Source organism: Rhipicephalus microplus, chromosome 1, assembly GCF_043290135.1.
Source record: "Rhipicephalus microplus isolate Deutch F79 chromosome 1, USDA_Rmic, whole genome shotgun sequence".
NCBI lineage: Eukaryota > Metazoa > Arthropoda > Arachnida > Ixodida > Ixodidae > Rhipicephalus > Rhipicephalus microplus.
In genome coordinates this window covers 1,624,423-1,632,500 of record NC_134700.1, presented here as the reverse complement: position 1 = coordinate 1,632,500, position 8,078 = coordinate 1,624,423, and positions in this window count along the sequence as shown.

Below are 8,078 nucleotides of genomic sequence, written 5' to 3'. Positions count from 1 at the left end.
ACAAGTTGGGAACTGCGATATCTAATGTGAAAGCGCTTGAAACCGTCGTAATGTTGTAGAAAGCAATGTAAAGTAGCTAGTAAAACGTTTTCTAACGATAGAAGTGCGAAGGTTCGGTTAGTTTGAGCTAGGTAGCGTCGTGAAGCCACCAAAAACGATGTCATCTAACGAGATAGTGTTGTTTTATTGCGAGTACGAAACTGCGATAGGTGAAATATTGGGAAAGCACACAAAATGGCATGAACTAGCCAGATACTGCGTCTTGTGCCGTTACAAGTGCGAAACTGCTTTATTGTGATATTCTCGTTAAAGCGCATGCAAGTATCGTGAAACCTTAAAGAACGATGTCATTTAGCGAGATACAGCGTTCTGTACTGCAATAAGTTGGTGAAAAACTGTGAGGTTATGCAAATATCGTAATTGTGAACGAAACAGTGTAATAGAGCGTTTTTCAATACAAGTACGAATGTTAGGTTAGGTTAAGATATGAACCGTCGTAAAACCGCATTAAACAGTGTCACTTAGTGAGATGCAGTGTTTTTCACCATTACAAGTCGGGAACTGCGATATCTAATGTGAAAGCGCTTTCAAACGTCGTTAGGTTAGGTTACGTTAGGTTAGGTTAGGTTAGGTTACGTTAGGTTAGGTTTGGTTAGGTTAGGTTAGGTTAGGTTAGGTAAGGATAATTTGGTTAGGTTAGGTAAGGTTAGGTTAGGTTGGGTTGGGTGTTGTTGGGTTGGGTGTTGTTGGGTTGGGTTGGGTTTGGTTAGGTTGGGTTAGGTTAGGTTAGGTTACGTTAGGTTAGGTTAGGTTAGGTTACGTTAGGTTATGTTAGGTTAGGTTAGGTTACGTTAGGTTAGGTTAGGCCAGGTAAGGTTAGGTTACGTTAGAATAGGTTAGGTTAGGTTAGGTTACGTTAGGTTAGGTTAAGTTAGGTTAGGTTAGGTTTGGTTAGGTTTGGTTAGGTTAGCTTAGGTTAGGTTAGGTTGGGTTGGGTTGGGTTGGGTTAGGTTAGGTTAGGTTAGGTTAGGTTGGGTTAGGTTAGTTTAGGTTAGGTTAGGTTAGGTTAGGTAGGGTCGGGTTGGGTTAGGTTAGGTTAGGTTAGGTTTGGTAAGGTTAGGTTAGGTTAGGTTACGTTAGGTTAAGGTATGAACCGTCGTAAAACCGCATTAAACAATGTCACTTAGTGAGATGCAGTGTTTTTCACCTTTACAAGTTGGGAACTGTGATATCTAATGTGAAAGCGCTTGAAACCGTCGTAATGTTGTAGAAAGCAATGTAAAGTAGCGAGTAAAACGTTTTCTAACGATAGAAGTGCGAAGGTTATGTTAGGTTGAGTTATGTTAGTTTAAGCTAGGTAGCGTCGTGAAACTACCAAAAACAACGTCATCTAACGAGATAGTGTTGTTTTATTGCGAGTACGAAACTGCGATAGGTGAAATGTTGTGAAAGCACACAAAACGGCATGAACAAGCCAAATACTGCGTGTTGTACCGTTACAAGTGCGAAACTGCTATGTTGTGATATTCTCGTTAAAGCGCATGCAAGCATCGTGAAACCTTAAAGAACGATGTCATTTAGCGAGATACAGCGTTCTGTACTGCAATAAGTTGGTGAAAAACTGTGAGGTTATGCAAATATCCTAATTGTGAACGAAACAGTGTAATAGAGCGTTTTTTAATGCAAGTGCGAATGTTAGGTTAGGTTAAGATATGAACCGTCGTAAAACCGCATTAAACAATGTGACTTAGTGAAATGCAGTGTTTTTCACCATTACAAGTCGGGAACTGCGATATCTAATGTGAAAGCGCTTGCAAACGTCGTTAGGTTAGGTTAGGTTAGGTTAGGTTAGGTTAGGTTACGTTAGGTTAGGTTAGGTTAGGTTAGGTTAGGTTAGGGATGTTAGGTAAGGTTTGGTTAGGTTAGGTTAGGTTAGGTTGGGTTAGGTAAGGTTAGGTTAGGTTAAGATATGAACCGCGCTAAAACCGCATTAAACAATGTCACTTAGTGAGATGCTGTGTTTTTCACCATTACAAGTCGGGAACGGCGATATCTAATGTGAAAGCGCATGAAACCGTCGTAATCTTGCAGAAAACATTGTAAAGTAGCGAATAAAACGTTTTCTAACGATAGAAGTGCGAAGGTTCGGTTAGTTTGAGCTAGGTAGCGTCGTGAAGCCATAAAAAACGATGTCATCTAACGAGATAGTGTTGTTTTATTGCGAGTACGAAACTGCGATAGGTGAAATATTGGGAAAGCACACAAAATGGCATGAACTAGCCAGATACTGCGTCTTGTGCCGTTACAAGTGCGAAACTGCTTTATTGTGATATTCTCGTTAAAGCGCATGCAAGTATCGTGAAACCTTAAAGAACGATGTCATTTAGCGAGATACAGCGTTCTGTACTGTAATAAGTTGGTGAGAAACTGTGAGGTCAAGCAAATATCGTAATTGTGAACGAAACAGTGTAATTGAGCGTATTTAGATACAAGTGCGAATGTTAGGTTAGGTTGAGATATCAACCGTCGTAAAACCGCATTAAACAATGTCACTTAGTGAGATGTAGTGTTTTTCAACATTACAAGTCGGGAACTACGATATCTAATGTGAAAGCGCATGAAACCGTCATAATCTTGTAGAAAACATTGTAAAGTTGCGAGTAAAACGTTTTCTAACGATAGAAGTGCGAAGGTTAGCTTGAGTTATGTTAGTTTAAGCTATGTAGCGTCGTGAGACCACCAAAAAGGACGTCATCTAACGAGATAGTGTTGTTTTATTGCATGTACGAAACTGCAATAGGTGAAATGTTGTGAAAGTACACAAAACGGCTTGAACAAGCCAGATACTGCGTGTTGTACCGTTACAAGTGCGAAACTGCTATAATGTGATATTCTCGTTAAAGCGCATGCAAGCATCGTGAAACCTTAAAGAACGATGTCATTTAGCGAGATACAGCGTTCTGTACTGCAATAAGTTGGTGAAAAACTGTGAGGTTATGCAAATATCGTAATTGTGAACGAGACAGTGTAATAGAGCGTTTTTCAATACAAGTACGAATGTTAGGTTAGGTTAAGATATGAACCGTCGTAAAACCGCATTAAACAATGTCACTTAGTGAGATGCAGTGTTTTTCACCATTACAAGTCGGGAACTGCGATATCTAATGTGAAAGCGCTTGCAAACGTCGTTAGGTTAGGTTAGGTTAGGTTAGGTTAGGTTAGGTTAGGTTAGGTTATGTTAGGTTAGGTTGGGTTAGGTTAGGTAAGGTTACGTTAGGTTAAGGTATGAACCGTCGTAAAACCGCATTAAACAATGTCACTTAGTGAGATGCAGTGTTTTTCACCTTTACAAGTTGGGAACTGCAATATCTAATGTGAAAGCGCTTGAAACCGTCGTAATGTTGTAGAAAGCAATGTAAAGTAGCTAGTAAAACGTTTTCTAACGATAGAAGTGCGAAGGTTATGTTAGGTTGAGTTATGTTAGTTTAAGCTACGTAGCGTCGTGAAACCACCAAAAACGACGTCATCTAACGAGATAGTGTTGTTTTATTGCGAGTATTAAACTGCGATAGGCGAAATGTTGTGAAAGCACACAAAACGGCATGAACAAGCCAAATACTGCGTGTTCTACCGTTACAAGTGCGAAACTGCTATATTGTGATATTCTCGGTAAAGCGCATGCAAGTATCGTGAAACCTTAAAGAACGATGTCATTTAGCGAGATACAGCGTTCTGTACTGTAATAAGTTGGTGAGAAACTGTGAGGTCAAGCAAATATCGTAATTGTGAACGAAACAGTGTAATTGAGCGTCTTTAGATACAAGTGCGAATGTTAGGTTAGGTTGATATATCAACCGTCGTAAAACCGCATTAAACAATGTCACTTAGTGAGATGTAGTGTTTTTCAACATTACAAGTCGGGAACTACGATATCTAATGTGAAAGCGCATGAAACCGTCGTAATCTTGTAGAAAACATTGTAAAGTTGCGAGTAAAACGTTTTCTAACGATAGAAGTGCGAAGGTTAGGTTAGGTTAGGTTAGTTTAGGCTAGGTAGCGTCGTGAAACTACCAAAAACGACGTCATCTAACGAGATAGTGTTGTTTTATAGCGAGTATTAAACTGCGATAGGTGAAATGTTGTGAAAGCACACAAAACGGCATGAACAAGCCAAATACTGCGTTTTCTACCGTTACAAGTGCGAAACTGCTATATTGTGATATTCTCGTTAAAGCGCATGCAAGCATCGTGAAACCTTAAAGAAATATGTCATTTAGCGAGATACAACGTTCTGTACTGCAATAAGTTGGTGAAAAACTGTGAGGTTATGCAAATATCGTAATTGTGAACAAAACAGTGTAATAAAGTGTTTTTAGATACAAGTGCGAATGTTAGGTTAGGTTAAGATATGAACCGTCGTAAAACCGCATTAAACAATGTCAATTAGTGAGATGCAGTGTTTTTCACCATTAAAAGTCGGGAACTGCGATATCTAATGTGAAAGCGCTTGCAACCGTCGTTAGGTTAGGTTAGGTTAGGTTTTGTTAGGTTAGGTTAGGTTAGGTTAGGTTAGATTAGGTTAGGTTGGGTTGAGTTGGGTTAGGTTAGGTTAGGTTAGGTTGGGTTAGGTTAGGTTAGGTTAGGTTAGGTTACGTTAGGTTAGGTTAGGTTACGTTAGGTTAGGTTAGGTTAGGTTACGTTAGGTTAGGTTAGGTTAGGTAAGGATAATTTGGTTAGGTTAGGTAAGGTTAGGTTAGGTTAGGTTGGGTTGGGTGTTGTTGGGTTGGGTGTTGTTGGGTTGGGTTGGGTTGGCTTAGGTTGGGTTAGGTTAGGTTAGGTTACGTTAGGTTAGGTTAGGTTAGGTTACGTTAGGGTATGTAAGGTTAGGTTAGGTTACGTTAGGTTAGGTTAGGTCAGGTAAGGTTAGGTTACGTTAGAATAGGTTAGGTTAGGTTAGGTTACGTTAGGTTAGGTTAAGTTAGGTTAGGTTAGGTTTGGTTAGGTTTGGTTAGGTTAGCTTAGGTTAGGTTAGGTTGGGTTGGGTTGGGTTGGGTTGGGTTAGGTTAGGTTAGGTTAGGTTAGGTTGGGTTAGGTTAGGTTAGGTTACGTTAGGTTAGGTTTGGTTAGGTTAGGTTAGGTTAGGTTAGGTTATGTTAGGTTAGGTTGGGTTAGGTTAGGTAAGGTTACGTTAGGTTAAGGTATGAACCGTCGTAAAACCGCATTAAACAATGTCACATAGTGAGATGCAGTGTTTTTCACCTTTACAAGTTGGGAACTGCGATATCTAATGTGAAAGCGCTTGAAACCGTCGTAATGTTGTAGAAAGCAATGTAAAGTAGCTAGTAAAACGTTTTCTAACGATAGAAGTGCGAAGGTTCGGTTAGTTTGAGCTAGGTAGCGTCGTGAAGCCACCAAAAACGACGTCATCTAACGAGATAGTGTTGTTTTATTGCGAGTACGAAACTGCGATAGGTGAAATATTGGGAAAGCACACAAAACGGCATGAACTAGCCAGATACTGCGTCTTGTGCCGTTACAAGTGCGAAACTGCTTTATTGTGATATTCTCGTTAAAGCGCATGCAAGTATCGTGAAACCTTAAAGAACGATGTCATTTAGCGAGATACAGCGTTCTGTACTGCAATAAGTTGGTGAAAAACTGTGAGGTTATGCAAATATCGTAATTGTGAACGAAACAGTGTAATAGAGCGTTTTTCAATACAAGTACGAATGTTAGGTTAGGTTAAGATATGAACCGTCGTAAAACCGCATTAAACAGTGTCACTTAGTGAGATGCAGTGTTTTTCACCATTACAAGTCGGGAACTGCGATATCTAATGTGAAAGCGCTTTCAAACGTCGTTAGGTTAGGTTACGTTAGGTTAGGTTAGGTTAGGTTACGTTAGGTTAGGTTTGGTTAGGTTAGGTTAGGTTATGTTAGGTTAGGTTGGGTTAGGTTAGGTTAGGTTAGGTTAAGATATGAACCGCGCTAAAACCGCATTAAACAATGTCACTTAGTGAGATGCAGTTTTTTTCACCTTTACAAGTTGAGAACTGCGATATCTAATGTGAAAGCGCTTGAAACCGTCGTAATGTTGTAGAAAGCAATCTAAAGTAGCGAGTAAAACGTTTTCTACGATAGAAGTGCGAAGGTTATGTTAGGTTGAGTTATGTTAGTTTAAGCTAGGTAGCGTCGTGAAACCACCAAAAACGACGTCATCTAACGAGATAGTGTTGTTTTATTGCGAGTACGAAACTGCGATAGGTAAAATGTTGTGAAAGCACACAAAACGGCATGAACAAGCCAAATACTGCGTGTTGTACCGTTACAAGTGCGAAACTGCTATATTGTGACACTCTCGGTAAAGCGCATGCAAGTATCGTGAAACCTTAAAGAACGATGTCATTTAGCGAGATACAGCGTTCTGTACTGTAATAAGTTGGTGAGAAACTGTGAGGTCAAGCAAATATCGTAATTGTGAACGAAACAGTGTAATTGAGCGTCTTTAGATACAAGTGCGAATGTTAGGTTAGGTTGACATATCCACCGTCGTAAAACCGCATTAAACAATGTCACTTAGTGAGATGTAGTGTTTTTCAACATTACAAGTCGGCAACTACGATATCTAATGTGAAAGCGCATGAAACCGTCGTAATCTTGTAGAAAACATTGTAAAGTTGCGAGTAAAACGTTTTCTAACGATAGAAGTGCGAAGGCTAGCTTGAGTTATGTTAGTTTAAGCTATGTAGCGTCGTGAGACCACCAAAAAGGACGTCATCTAACGAGATAGTGTTGTTTTATTGCATGTACGAAACTGCAATAGGTGAAATGTTGTGAAAGTACACAAAACGGCTTGAACAAGCCAGATACTGCGTGTTGTACCGTTACAAGTGCGAAACTGCTATAATGTGATATTCTCGTTAAAGCGCATGCAAGCATCGTGAAACCTTAAAGAACGATGTCATTTAGCGAGATACAGCGTTCTGTACTGCAATAAGTTGGTGAAAAACTGTGAGGTTATGCAAATATCGTAATTGTGAACGAGACAGTGTAATAGAGCGTTTTTCAATACAAGTACGAATGTTAGGTTAGGTTAAGATATGAACCGTCGTAAAACCGCATTAAACAATGTCACTTAGTGAGATGCAGTGTTTTTCACCATTACAAGTCGGGAACTGCGATATCTAATGTGAAAGCGCTTGCAAACGTCGTTAGGTTAGGTTAGGTTAGGTTAGGTTAGGTTAGGTTAGGTTAGGTTAGGTTATGTTAGGTTAGGTTGGGTTAGGTTAGGTAAGGTTACGTTAGGTTAAGGTATGAACCGTCGTAAAACCGCATTAAACAATGTCACTTAGTGAGATGCAGTGTTTTTCACCTTTACAAGTTGGGAACTGCAATATCTAATGTGAAAGCGCTTGAAACCGTCGTAATGTTGTAGAAAGCAATGTAAAGTAGCTAGTAAAACGTTTTCTAACGATAGAAGTGCGAAGGTTATGTTAGGTTGAGTTATGTTAGTTTAAGCTACGTAGCGTCGTGAAACCACCAAAAACGACGTCATCTAACGAGATAGTGTTGTTTTATTGCGAGTATTAAACTGCGATAGGCGAAATGTTGTGAAAGCACACAAAACGGCATGAACAAGCCAAATACTGCGTGTTCTACCGTTACAAGTGCGAAACTGCTATATTGTGATATTCTCGGTAAAGCGCATGCAAGTATCGTGAAACCTTAAAGAACGATGTCATTTAGCGAGATACAGCGTTCTGTACTGTAATAAGTTGGTGAGAAACTGTGAGGTCAAGCAAATATCGTAATTGTGAACGAAACAGTGTAATTGAGCGTCTTTAGATACAAGTGCGAATGTTAGGTTAGGTTGATATATCAACCGTCGTAAAACCGCATTAAACAATGTCACTTAGTGAGATGTAGTGTTTTTCAACATTACAAGTCGGGAACTACGATATCTAATGTGAAAGCGCATGAAACCGTCGTAATCTTGTAGAAAACATTGTAAAGTTGCGAGTAAAACGTTTTCTAACGATAGAAGTGCGAAGGTTAGGTTAGGTTAGGTTAGTTTAGGCT